The sequence below is a fragment of the Oncorhynchus keta genome, chromosome 30 (genome assembly GCF_023373465.1).
Source record: "Oncorhynchus keta strain PuntledgeMale-10-30-2019 chromosome 30, Oket_V2, whole genome shotgun sequence".
In the NCBI taxonomy this organism is placed as follows: domain Eukaryota; kingdom Metazoa; phylum Chordata; class Actinopteri; order Salmoniformes; family Salmonidae; genus Oncorhynchus; species Oncorhynchus keta.
In genome coordinates, this window is record NC_068450.1 from 13,053,585 (window position 1) to 13,067,533 (window position 13,949).

The window sequence follows — 13,949 nt, forward strand, 5'->3', positions numbered from 1 at the left end:
ACATACTCCCTCCATGATGACACTGATGACCCCACTCATCACACACTCCCTCCCCATGATGACACTGATGACCCCACTCATCACACACTCCCTCCCCATGATGGCTCTGATGACCCCACTCATCACACACTCCCTCCCCATGATGGCACTGATGGCCCCACTCATCACACACCCCCTCCATGATGACCCTGATGACCCCACTCATCACACACTCCCTCCATGATGACACTGATGACCCCACTCATCACACACCCCCTCCATGATGACACTGATGGCCCCACTCATCACACACCCCCTCCATGATGACACTGATGACCCCACTCATCACACACCCCCTCCATGATGACACTGATGGCCCCACTCATCACACACCCCCTCCATGATGACACTGATGACCCCACTCATCACACACTCCCTCCATGATGGCTCTGATGACCCCACTCATCACACACTCCCTCCCCATGATGGCACTGATGGCCCCACTCATCACACACTCCCTCCATGATGACACTGATGACCCCACTCATCACACACTCCCTCCCCATGATGACACTGATGACCCCACTCATCACACACCCCCTCCATGATGACACTGATGACCCCACTCATCACACACCCCCTCCATGATGACACTGATGACCCCACTCATCACACACTCCCTCCCCATGATGACACTGATGACCCCACTCATCACACACTCCCTCCATGATGGCACTGATGACCCCACTCATCACACACCCCCTCCATGATGGCACTGATGACCCCACTCATCACACACCCCTCCATGATGGCACTGATGACCCCACTCATCACACACCCCCTCCATGATGACACTGATGGCCCCACTCATCACACACTCCCTCCATGATAACACTGATGACCCCACTCATCACACAGTCCCTCCATGATGACACTGATGGCCCCACTCATCACACACTCCCTCCATGATAACACTGATGACCCCACTCATCACACACCCCCTCCATGATGACACTGATGACCCCACTCATCACACACTCCCTCCATGATGACACTGATGACCCCACTCATCACACACTCCCTCCATGATGACACTGATGACCCCACTCATCACACACCCCCTCCATGATGACACTGATGACCCCACTCATCACACACTCCCTCCATGATGACCCTGATGACCCCACTCATCACACACCCCCTCCATGATGACCCTGATGACCCCACTCATCACACACCCCCTCCATGATGACCCTGATGACCCCACTCATCACACACTCCCTCCATGATGGCACTGATGGCATTGCTTATGTGTGCCATGTCTGGCTTCTCCATCGACTTGATGCCAACAAACTTCGACGGGATCTTGCCCTTGTGACAGATTCTGACATAAACTACCTCCTCCTCGTTCACAGAACTGTCTGTGGAGCCATCTGACATGATGGAGAGAAATGTGGTGTTTTTCAAATTCTCTCTGATTGTTTATCTCCACCTCTGCAATATGGTGCATAAACTCTTGGACCTGCTTCTCATCTCTATATGTTGAGCCCACAGCGATTCCTTTTTATTTTACATCCAAACTGCAAGAATCAAACATCAAATGAATTCAATAATAATTAAATATACGTTATCCAATATAGCATATAATCACGTTATCCAATATAGCTGGCAGTTGATCGTGATAAATTAGCCTTCTGCCATTTGTTTACTTAAGGATCAACACTATAAGGCTGGTAAAGTCAATTGTGTCACAATGCTTTAAAATGTAAACAGCATCTGGAGACAAACATTGAAATAGAATGTTCCAGAGCCATAGGACAGCATGGAGAGCCATGTCAGCATCAGTAGGCCAATCATGTTATGGTATTTATACACTATTTTGAGGTGAACCGAAGCTTATCAAGAGGTGAGAAATAACCTCCAGTAGTGGACCACGTCTGTTAAATGGACTTGAAAAAAACTAGCTTCAAAAGTACTAGTCTAGCTACAAGAGTAACAACATTTTCACTTCCTCACACATCCACTCCAAGTCAGGAAGTGGTCTCCCCTTCTTCCAATGGCATGGGGCGGCAGGTAGTCTAGTGGTTAAAGCTTTGGGCCAGGAACTGAAAGAGTTGCTAGATCGAGTCCCCGAGCTGACACGGTAAAATATCTGTCGTTCTGCCTCTGAACAAGGCACTGTTCCTGGGCCTTCATTCTAAATCAGAATTTGTACTTAACTTGACTTGCCTGGTTAAATATGAAAATGTACAGTCCTAAACATTATCTTCATCTTTGTGCTGGTCTACTCTGACATTGCAATTAGTGGTGTCAAGAGGAGAGGCTCCGATTGAGCCCAGGAACACAGACACGCAGGCAACGTGACACTTGCTGTGTTCATGGTCACGAATGTTCTCCAGCTTCGTCGTTTTATTTCCGATGACAAATGAGTTGTTTCTGCTTTTATCTTTAGCATACTGGTGACACACAGAACAACTCATCACCACAGCCTCAGCATCATACTGTAGCCAGCCTCTTGAGACTCCTTCATCTCCAAACCTTCATTTCTCACAAAATATTTGTATATATATGTTTTAATGTGATTCGTCCTCCTCTTGCGTCGGTGGGTTTTAGTTTCAAAGGTTGACTAACTCCAGGTAAATGTCGCCACATAATAGCTGGGGCGGCAGGGTAGCCTAGTGGTTAGAGCGTTGGACTAGTAACTGGAAGGTTGCAAGTTCAAACCCCCGAGCTGACAAGGTACAAATCTGTTGTTCTGCCCCTGAACAGGCAGTTAACCCACTGTTCCTAGGCTGTCATTGAAAATAAGAATTTGTTCTTAATTGACTTGGTCAATGGTCAAATAAAAAATTATGAATGGTAGCGAGCAGCAGACCTGTGAACGATATCGAGTAGCTGATGTGCGGTAAACAGTGCTGCGACACTAGGGGCACTAGAGACTAGAGACGGTGTGTGGAGACGGTGTGTGGCTGGCAAACATGAGTCATTTCCTCCAAGCCATTATGCCAGATATTCTATCACATTACTATTTTGGTACAAACATTTACCCCCCAGTGTGGCAAATAGCCTTCTGAGATTTACCCCCCAGTGTGGCAAATAGCCTTTTGAGATTTACCCCCCAGTGTGGCAAATAGCCTTCTGAGATTTACCCCCCAGTGTGGCAAATAGCCTTCTGAGATTTACCCCCCAGTGTGGCAAATAGCCTTCTGAGATTTACTCGCCAGACGGAAAATCTACCCACATTTGTCGCTTGGAGGGTCTTAATTTCGGACCTTTGACCACACACATACATACACCACACACACACATACACCACACAACATACACCACGCACGCACACACACATACACACACACACACACACACACACACACACACACACACACACACACACACACACACACACACACACACACACACACACACACACACACACACACACACACAAACAGATAATTCATAGCAGTGCACCCACAGCTTACTGTAGTAGTTAGGTGTGAGTAATGATATTTAAAACTCAGGGGAGGCATAATCACTGGCTGTCTATGTTTTATGTATGGGGTTTAGGTGGAGGGGAAGGATGGTTAAGCTCATTATCTGTCTATATGTTTATGTATGGGGTTTAGGTGGAGGGGAAGGGATGGTTAAGCTCATTATCTGTCTATATGTTTATGTATGGGGTTCAGGTGGAGGGGAAGGATGGTTAAGCTCATTATCTGTCCATATGTTTATGTATGGGGTTCAGGTGGAGGGGAAGGGATGGTTAAGCTCATTATCTGTCTATATGTTTATGTATGGGGTTTAGGTGGAGAGGAAGGATGGTTAAGCTCATTATCTGTCTATATGTTTATGTATGGGGTTCAGGTAGGTGGATGGTTAAGATTATCTGTCTATATGTTTATGTATGGGGTTTAGGTGGAGGGGAAGGATGGTTAAGCTCATTATCTGTCTATATGTTTATGTATGGGGTTCAGGTGGAGGGGAAGGATGGTTAAGCTCATTATCTGTCCATATGTTTATGTATGGGGTTCAGGTGGAGGGGAAGGGATGGTTAAGCTCATTATCTGTCTATATGTTTATGTATGGGGTTTAGGTGGAGAGGAAGGATGGTTAAGCTCATTATCTGTCTATATGTTTATGTATGGGGTTTAGGTGGAGGGGAAGGGATGGTTAAGCTCATTATCTGTCTATATGTTTATGTATGGGGTTTAGGTGGAGGGGAAGGATGGTTAAGCTCATTATCTGTCTATATGTTTATGTATGGGGTTCAGTTGGAGGGGAAGGATGGTTAAGCTCATTATCTGTCTATATGTTTATGTATGGGGTTTAGGTGGAGAGGAAGGATGGTTAAGCTCATTATCTGTCTATATGTTTATGTATGGAGGGGAAGGGTTAAGCTCATTATCTGTCTATATGTTTGTCTATATGTTTATGTATGGGGTTCAGGTGGAGGGGAAGGATGGTTAAGCTCATTATCTGTCTATATGTTTATGTATGGGGTTTAGGTGGAGGGGAAGGGATGGTTAAGCTCATTATCTGTCTATATGTTTATGTATGGGGTTTAGGTGGAGGGGAAGGATGGTTAAGCTCATTATCTGTCTATATGTTTATGTATGGGGTTCAGGTGGAGGGGAAGGATGGTTAAGCTCATTATCTGTCTATATGTTTATGTATGGGGTTTAGGTGGAGGGGAAGGATGGTTAAGCTCATTATCTGTCTATATGTTTATGTATGGGGTTTAGGTGGAGGAAGGATGGTTAAGCTCATTATCTGTCTATATGTTTATGTATGGGGTTTAGGTGGAGGGGAAGGATGGTTAAGCTCATTATCTGTCTATATGTTTATGTATGGGGTTTAGGTGGAGGGGAAGGGATGGTTAAGCTCATTATCTGTCTACATGTTTTATGTATGGGGTTTAGGTGGAGGGGAAGGGATGGTTAAGCTCATTATCTGTCTATATGTTTTCTGTATGGGGTTTAGGTGGAGGGGAAGGATGGTTAAGCTCATTAAGTTCATTATCTGTCTATATGTTTATGTATGGGGTTCAGGTGGAGGGGAAGGGATGGTTAAGCTCATTATCTGTCTTTATGTTTTCTGTATGGGGTTTAGGTGGAGGGGAAGGATGGTTAAGCTCATTATCTGTCTATATGTTTATGTATGGGGTTTAGGTGGAGGGGAAGGATGGTTAAGCTCATTATCTGTCTATATGTTTATGTATGGGGTTCAGGTGGAGGGGAAGGATGGTTAAGCTCATTATCTGTCCATATGTTTCTGTATAGGCGCCGCTTTCTCAGTGTATTATGTTTGGCTTGTCTCCAGCACCATACTTCTCCAATACCTTTCATAGCGTACAGAGAAAATAACCACTCTTCTCTCTCTCTCTATTGTCCTCCTCCAGGTCTGTTCCACCGTGACATCATCCATAGTTGTCTTTCTTATGCTGCTATGGTTACATAGACATTCTAACCATTAGGTCATCTCTACCTCTCCAGGTCTGTTTCACCGTGCCATCATTCAGAGTGGCTCTGCCCTGTCCAGCTGGGCGGTCAACTACCAGCCTGTGAAATACACCCGTCTGCTGTCTGAGAAGGTGGGCTGTAACGTTCTGGATACCCTGGACATGGTGGACTGTCTGAGGAAGAAGAGTGCCAGGGAGCTGGTTGAGCAGGACATCCAGCCAGCACGGTACCATGTGGCCTTCGGACCGGTTATAGACGGAGACGTCATACCTGATGATCCAGAGATCCTCATGGAGCAGGTGGGAGACCGCTGGGATAGTTGTGTTGCTTTGTTTGTTTCTTATTGGACTTTGTTTTTGTAAATATAGAACAGATCAAGAGGAAAAAACATACACACACAAACATTCCCATAATGGTAATAACGTAAAGTCAACTATATACATAACAACTGGGATCAAATCTAGCTGAAAGTAAGTTGGCACACAAAATAATACAAATCTAGCTGAAACACATTTGGTTATTTCCACACAGGGAGAGTTCCTGAATTATGACATCATGCTGGGAGTCAACCAGGGGGAGGGGCTTCGCTTCGTGGACAACGTGGTCGACTCAGAGGACGGCATCTCGGGCAACGACTTTGACTTCTCAGTGTCGGACTTTGTTGACAGCCTCTACGGTTACCCAGAAGGCAAAGACACTCTGAGGGAGACCATCAAGTTCATGTACACGGACTGGGCAGACCGCGACAACCCCGAGACACGACGCAAGACGCTGGTCGCTCTGTTCACCGACCACCAGTGGGTGGAGCCGTCGGTGGTGACTGCGGACCTCCACGCCCGTTACGGCTCGCCAACGTACTTCTACGCCTTCTACCACCACTGCCAGAGTCTGATGAAGCCGGCCTGGTCGGACGCAGCCCATGGGGACGAGGTTCCCTACGTGTTCGGGATCCCCATGATCGGACCTACAGACCTGTTCCCCTGTAACTTCTCCAAGAACGACATCATGCTCAGCGCTGTGGTGATGACATATTGGACGAACTTCGCCAAGACCGGGTAAAGTCGTCCTGCTTTAGTACTTTCTATAAGATGGTTATTTCAATCTTACTCTAGGAAGTCTGGTTTTCTGTTGTACCTGATAATTAATTACATCCACCTGGTGTCCCAGGTCTAAATCAGTGCCTGATTAGAGGGGAATCACCCACCTGGTGTCCCAGGTCTAAATCAGTGCCTGATTAGAGGGGAATCACCCACCTGGTGTCCCAGGTCTAAATCAGTGCCTGATTAGAGGGGAATCACCCACCTGGTGTCCCAGGTCTAAATCAGTGCCTGATTAGAGGGGAATCACCCACCTGGTGTCCCAGGTCTAAATCAGTGCCTGATTAGAGGGGAATCACCCACCTGGTGTCCCAGGTCTAAATCAGTGCCTGATTAGAGGGGAATCACCCACCTGGTGTCCCAGATCTAAATCAGTGTCTGATTAGAGGTGAACAATGGGGGGAAAAAGCAGCAGAACTGGTTTGAGATCAGATTAGAATTAGAGGGTTCTATATAGACAACAAGCGTCTGCCTTTGTTTCGTATTCTGCCTCACTGACTCTATCAGAGCCTTAAATATGACCATGTAGGAGGAGTCTCTGCCTCACTGACTCTATCAGAGCCTTCAATATGACCATGTAGGAGGAGTCTCTGCCTCACTGACTCTATCAGAGCCTTCAATATGACCATGTAGGAGGAGTCTCTGCCTCACTGACTCTATCAGAGCCTTCAATATGACCATGTAGGAGGAGTCTCTGCCTCACTGACTCTATCAGAGCCTTCAATATGACCATGTAGGAGGAGTCTCTGCCTCACTGACTCTATCAGAGCCTTCAATATGACCATGTAGGAGGAGTCTCTGCCTCGATGACTCTATCAGAGCCTTCAATATGACCATGTAGGAGGAGTCTCTGCCTCACTGACTTTATCAGAGCCTTCAATATGACCATGTAGGAGGAGTCTCTGCCTCACTGACTCTATCAGAGCCTTCAATATGACCATGTAGGAGGAGTCTCTGCCTCACTGACTCTATCAGAGCCTTCAATATGACCATGTAGGAGGAGTCTCTGCCTCACTGACTCTATCAGAGCCTTTAAAATAGTGGTTAAGGGCTGTGCCACCAGGGACTCTCGGTTCGCGCCCAGGCTCTGTCGTTACCGGCCGCGACTGGGAGGTCCGTGGGGCGACGCACAATTGGCCCAGTGTCGTCCGGGTTAGGGAGGGCTTGGCCGGTAGGGATATCCTCTCGTCGCGCACCAGTGACTCCTGTGGCGGGCCGGGCGCAGTGCGAGCTAACCAGGTCGCCAGGTGCACGGTGTTTCCTCTGACACATTGGTGCGGCTGGCTTCCGGTTTGGATACAGGCTGTGTTAAGAAGCAGTGCGGCTTGGTTGGGTTGTGTATCGGAGGACACATGACTTTCAACCTTCGTCTCTCCCGAGCCCGTATGGGAGTTGTAGCGATGAGACAAGATAGTAGCTACTAAAACAATTGGATACCACGAAACACCACACACATACAAAGCAGCTCCATTTGGATGTCTCCTACTGGGAATCAGTTGTAAAAACTGAAATGTAATTTGACAATCTTCGTTACCAGATAAATATTGATCTGGTGGATGACCTGTAATTAATCTGCTTCCTGGTATTTACCCATCTCTTCTCTCTGATCTCTTCTCTCTGATCTCTGTGTGTGTGGGTGGGTGCTTGTGTGCGTGCGTTCATGCATGCGCCTGGGTGTGTGCATCTGTGTTTAAGTGTGTAAGGCATGAACCCGCTGGGCATGGTGACCTGTCTCTGTGAGGAGAGCAGGGTCTGACCCGCGGGGCATGGTGACCTGTCTCTGTGAGGAGAGCAGGGTCTGACCCGCGGGGCATGGTGACCTGTCTCTGTGAGGAGAGCAGGGTCTGACCCGCGGGGCATGGTGACCTGTCTCTGTGAGGAGAGCAGGGTCTGACCCGCGGGGCATGGTGACCTGTCTCTGTGAGGAGAGCAGGGTCTGACCCGCGGGGCATGGTGACCTGACTCTGTGAGGTGTCAGTCTCTCTTCCTGTCTCTGTCTCTGGGTGTCAGTCTCTCTTCCTGGTCCTGTCTCTGGGTGTCAGTCTCTTTTCCTGGTCCTGTCTCTGGGTGTCAGTCTCTCTTCCTGTCTCTGTCTCTGGGTGTCAGTCTCTCTTCCTGGTCCTGTCTCTGGGTGTCAGTCTCTCTTCCTGGTCCTGTCTCTGGGTGTCAGTTTCTTTTCGTGGTCCTGTCTCTGGGTGTCAGTCTCTCTTCCTGTCTCTGTCTCTGGGTGTCAGTCTCTCTTCCTGTCTCTGTCTCTGGGTGTCAGTCTCTCTTCCTGGTCCTGTCTCTGGGTGTCAGTCTCTCTTCCTGTCTCTGTCTCTGGGTGTCAGTCTCTCTTCCTGTCTCTGTCGCTGGGTGTCTCTCTCTTCCTGGTCCTGTCTCTGGGTGTCAGTCTCTCTTCCTGGTCCTGTCTCTGGGTGTCAGTCTCTCTTCCTGTCTCTGTCTCTGGGTGTCAGTCTCTTTCCTGGCCCTGTCGCTGGGTGTCAGTCTCTCTTCCTGGCCCTGTCGCTGGGTGTCAGTCTCTTCCTGTCTCTGTCTCTGGGTGTCAGTCTCTTTCCTAGCCCTGTCGCTGGGTGTCAGTCTCTCTTCCTGGCCCTGTCGCTGGGTGTCAGTCTCTCATCCTGGCCCTGTCGCTGGGTGTCAGTCTCTCTTCCTGTCTCTGTCGCTGGTGTCTCTCTCTTCCTGGTCCTGTCTCTGGGTGTCAGTCTCTTCCTGGTCCTGTCTCTGGGTGTCAGTCTCTCTTCCTGTCTCTGTCTCTGGGTGTCAGTCTCTTTCCTGGCCCTGTCGCTGGGTGTCAGTCTCTCTTCCTGGCCCTGTCGCTGGGTGTCAGTCTCTCTTCCTGTCTCTGTCTCTGGGTGTCAGTCTCTTTCCTGGCCCTGTCGCTGGGTGTCAGTCTCTCTTCCTGGCCCTGTCGCTGGGTGTCAGTCTCTCTTCCTGTCTCTGTCTCTGGGTGTCAGTCTCTTTCCTGGCCCTGTCGCTGGGTGTCAGTCTCTCTTCCTGGCCCTGTCGCTGGGTGTCAGTCTCTCATCCTGGCCCTGTCGCTGGGTGTCAGTCTCTCTTCCTGTCTCTGTCGCTGGGTGTCTCTCTCTTCCTGGTCCTGTCTCTGGGTGTCAGTCTCTCTTCCTGGTCCTGTCTCTGGGTGTCAGTCTCTCTTCCTGTCTCTGTCTCTGGGTGTCAGTCTCTTTCCTGGCCCTGTCGCTGGGTGTCAGTCTCTCTTCCTGGCCCTGTCGCTGGGTGTCAGTCTCTCTTCCTGTCTCTGTCTCTGGGTGTCAGTCTCTTTCCTGGCCCTGTCGCTGGGTGTCAGTCTCTCTTCCTGGCCCTGTCGCTGGGTGTCAGTCTCTCATCCTGGCCCTGTCGCTGGGTGTCGGTCTCTCATCCTGGCCCTGTCGCTGGGTGTCAGTCTCTCTTCCTGGCCCTGTCGCTGGGTGTCAGTCTCTCACCCTGGCCCTGTCGCTGGGTGTCAGTCTCTCTTCCTGGCCCTGTCGCTGGGTGTCAGTCTCTTTCCTGGCCCTGTCGCTGGGTGTCAGTCTCTTTCCTGGCCCTGTCGCTGGGTGTCAGTCTCTTTCCTGGCCCTGTCGCTGGGTGTCAGTCTCTTTCCTGGCCCTGTCGCTGGGTGTCAGTCTCTCTTCCTGGCCCTGTCGCTGGGTGTCAGTCTCTTTCCTGGCCCTGTCGCTGGGTGTCAGTCTCTTTCCTGGCCCTGTCGCTGGGTGTCAGTCTCTCTTCCTGGCCCTGTCGCTGGGTGTCGGTCTCTCTTCCTGGCCCTGTCGCTGGGTGTCAGTCTCTCTTCCTGGCCCTGTCGCTGGGTGTCAGTCTCTCTTCCTGGCCCTGTCGCTGGGTGTCAGTCTCTCTTCCTGGCCCTGTCGCTGGGTGTCAGTCTCTCTTCCTGGCCCTGTCGCTGGGTGTCGATCTTTCTTCCTGGCCCTGTTGCTGGGTGTCTCAACCTGGATCATCATTCACCCCCAAAGCCTTTTCTCCTCTCTCTCCCCTCCCTCCTACCTCTCCCCTCCCTCCTCCCTCCTCCCTCTCCCCTCCCTCCTACCTCTCCCCTCTGTCTCCCCTCCCTCCTCCCTCTCCCCTCTGTCTCCCCGCCCTCTGTCCCTCTCCCCTCCCTCCTCAGTCTCCCCTCCCTCTTCCATCTCCTCGCCCTCTATCCCTCTCCCCTCCCTCCTCAGTCTCCCCTCCCTCTTCCATCTCCTCGCCCTCTATCCCTCTCCCCGCCCTCTGTCCCTCTCCACTCCCTCCTCCCTCTCTCTCATCCTCTCTCCCCTCCCTCCTCCCTCTCTCTCCTTCCTCTCTCTCCCCTCCCTCCTCCCTCTCCCCTCCCTCCTCCCTCTCCCCTCCCTCTCCCCTCCCTTCATCCCTCCCTCCTCTCCCCTCCTCCCTCCCCCCCCCTCCTCCCTCTCTGTGTTATCCAGAGAGCCAGAGATGTAATTGAATCTCAGACACACCAGGCTCTTCCTGTGGTGTCTTTTATTCTGCTTCAACTACAACATTCTTCTTTTCTAATGACTTGAATAAGTGACACATGTTACAATACACTTCCTCCAGAACATATTGTCAAACCACCCTAACCCCCACCTCCCTTAACAAACCCAGAGCAGCCCCCTTCACTACCTTCCCATACCCCACATAGCTATACAGACAGTCACAAAAGCCCAAACATTATTAAATCAAATAGGTACTTCCTATTATAAATACATTACAACATCAAAGATGTGTCTTCCTGCTTCCTGTACTGTCTATCTGGGGCTGGTGATTACTTCCTGCCACTACTGTGTCTGTGTGACATGCCGCTCACGTTGTGTGTGTATGTGTGTGTGTGTGTGTGTGTGTGTGTGTGTTGTGCAAGTACTGGCTAGGTAGTTAGTAATCACAACACTGTCGAGCATAGACTTCTCTACTTCTCTCTCTCTCTCTGTTCCCCTCTCTCTCTTTCTCTCTCAGGTCCCTCTTTCCTGTCTCCTCTAATTTGTTGTGTTTCAAGGGAACTCTGAGAATGTAGTGGAGGGAGGTGATTCCACTCTCCACGTAGGAAACCCAACTGCATACTTAAGGAATCCAAGGGAGATGAACTCTATAGTATAGAGACTTGTTCTGGCTTAGTTTAACACATGATCATTGATTCGTTTTTAGTCACAGTGGTAAATGGTTCACATTTACCTACACATCTATGAAGACAATTAAGGAGTACTTCCGTGATTTTACGAATTTGGATATTTGTTTTCTAACCTTGAAAAGGAGACTAGAAACAAAAGTATTTCATATGTAAAACTGCTGAACTATCACTTTAAACTCTGTGATTTACTCTTCCTGTTGTTGTTTGTTGTTTATGAAACAACATTCCCTGGTGAGGTTAATGAAGTGATGTCATCAATCATTACTCTCAGAACACCGTTTGATCTCCACAACCAACCGCCTGACCTCTTCATCTATCCACCTCTCTTCTCCTCTTCATCTATCCACCTCTCTTCTCCTCTTCATCTATCCACCTCTCTTCTCCTCTTCATCTATCCACCTCTCCTCTCCTCTTCATCTATCCACCTCTCCTCTTCATCTATCCACCTCTCTTCTCCTCTTCATCTATCCACCTCTCCTCTCCTCTTCATCTATCCACCTCTCTTCTCCTCTTCATCTATCCACCTCTCTTCTCCTCTTCATCTATCCACCTCTCTTCTCCTCTTCATCTATCCACCTCTCCTCTTCATCTATCCACCTCTCCTCTCCTCTTCATCTATCCACCTCTCTTCTCCTCTTCATCTATCCACCTCTCTTCTCCTCTTCATCTATCCACCTCTCCTCTCCTCTTCATCTATCCACCTCTCCTCTTCATCTATCCGCCTCTCTTCTCCTCTTCATCTATCCACCTCTCCTCTCCTCTTCATCTATCCACCTCTCTTCTCCTCTTCATCAATGCTCCTCTCTTCTCCTCTTCATCTATCCACCTCTCCTCTCCTCTTCATCTATCCGCCTCTCTTCTCCTCTTCATCTATGCTCCTCTCTTCCCCTCTTCATCTATCCACCTCTCTTCTCCTCTTCATCTATCCACCTCTCCTCTTCATCTATCCTCCTCTCTTCCCCTCTTCATCTATCCTCCTCTCTTCTCCTCTTCATCTATCCACCTCTCTTCTCCTCTTCATCTATCCACCTCTCTTCTCCTCTTCATCTATCCTCCTCTCTTCCCCTCTTCATCTATCCACCTCTCTTCTCCTCTTCATCTATCCACCTCTCCTCTTCATCTATCCACCTCTCTTCTCCTCTTCATCTATCCACCTCTCCTCTTCATCTATCCTCCTTTCTTCTCCTCTTCATCTATCCACCTCTCTTCTCCTCTTCATCTATCCACCTCTCTTCTCCTCTTCATCTATCCACCTCTCCTCTCCTCTTCATCTATCCACCTCTCCTCTTCATCTATCCACCTCTCTTCTCCTCTTCATCTATCCACCTCTCTTCTCCTCTTCATCTATCCACCTCTCTTCTCCTCTTCATCTATCCACCTCTCTTCTCCTCTTCATCTATCCTCCTCTCTTCCCCTCTTCATCTATCCACCTCTCCTCTCCTCTTCATCTATCCGCCTCTCTTCTCCTCTTCATCTATGCTCCTCTCTTCCCCTCTTCATCTATCCACCTCTCTTCTCCTCTTCATCTATCCACCTCTCCTCTTCATCTATCCACCTCTCTTCTCCTCTTCATCTATCCACCTCTCCTCTTCATCTATCCACCTCTCTTCTCCTCTTCATCTATCCTCCTCTCTTCTCCTCTTCATCTATCCTCCTCTCTTCTCCTCTTCATCTATCCACCTCTCTTCTCCTCTTCATCTATCCTCCTCTCTTCCCCTCTTCATCTATCCACCTCTCTTCTCCTCTTCATCTATCCACCTCTCCTCTTCATCTATCCACCTCTCTTCTCCTCTTCATCTATCCACCTCTCCTCTTCATCTATCCTCCTTTCTTCTCCTCTTCATCTATCCACCTCTAATCTCCTCTTCATCTATCCACCTCTCCTCTTCATCTATCCTCCTCTCCTCTTCATCTATCCACCCCTCTTCATCTATCCATCTCTCCTCTTCATCTATCCACCTCTCCTCTTCATCTATCCACCTCTCTTCTCCTCTTCATCTATCCACCTCTTCTCTTCATCTATCCACCTCTCTTCTCCTCTTCATCTATCCACCTCCCTTCTCCTCTTCATCTATCCACCTCCCTTCTCCTCTTCATCTATCCACCTCTCCCCTCCTATTCATCTTTCCCTCTCCTCTCTGTCTCTCCTCTTATCCCATCTCCCCTTCTTCCTCTCTCCCTTTGTCCCCAATATCCTGATTTGCATTAGAGAAACTCAGGAAATGGAGTGTCTTGTTAAGGAAAGTGTGTGTGGGGGGGGGGCATTGTTTGGTTAATGGTGCAGGCGGAATGTTAATA

General features: G+C 49.3%; 1 pseudogene; it reads left to right on the forward strand.

Annotated features, from left to right (window-relative positions):
* Positions 1 to 13,949, forward strand: part of LOC118363919 (neuroligin-3-like) — a 516,872-nt pseudogene that overhangs the window by 487,012 nt on the left and 15,911 nt on the right.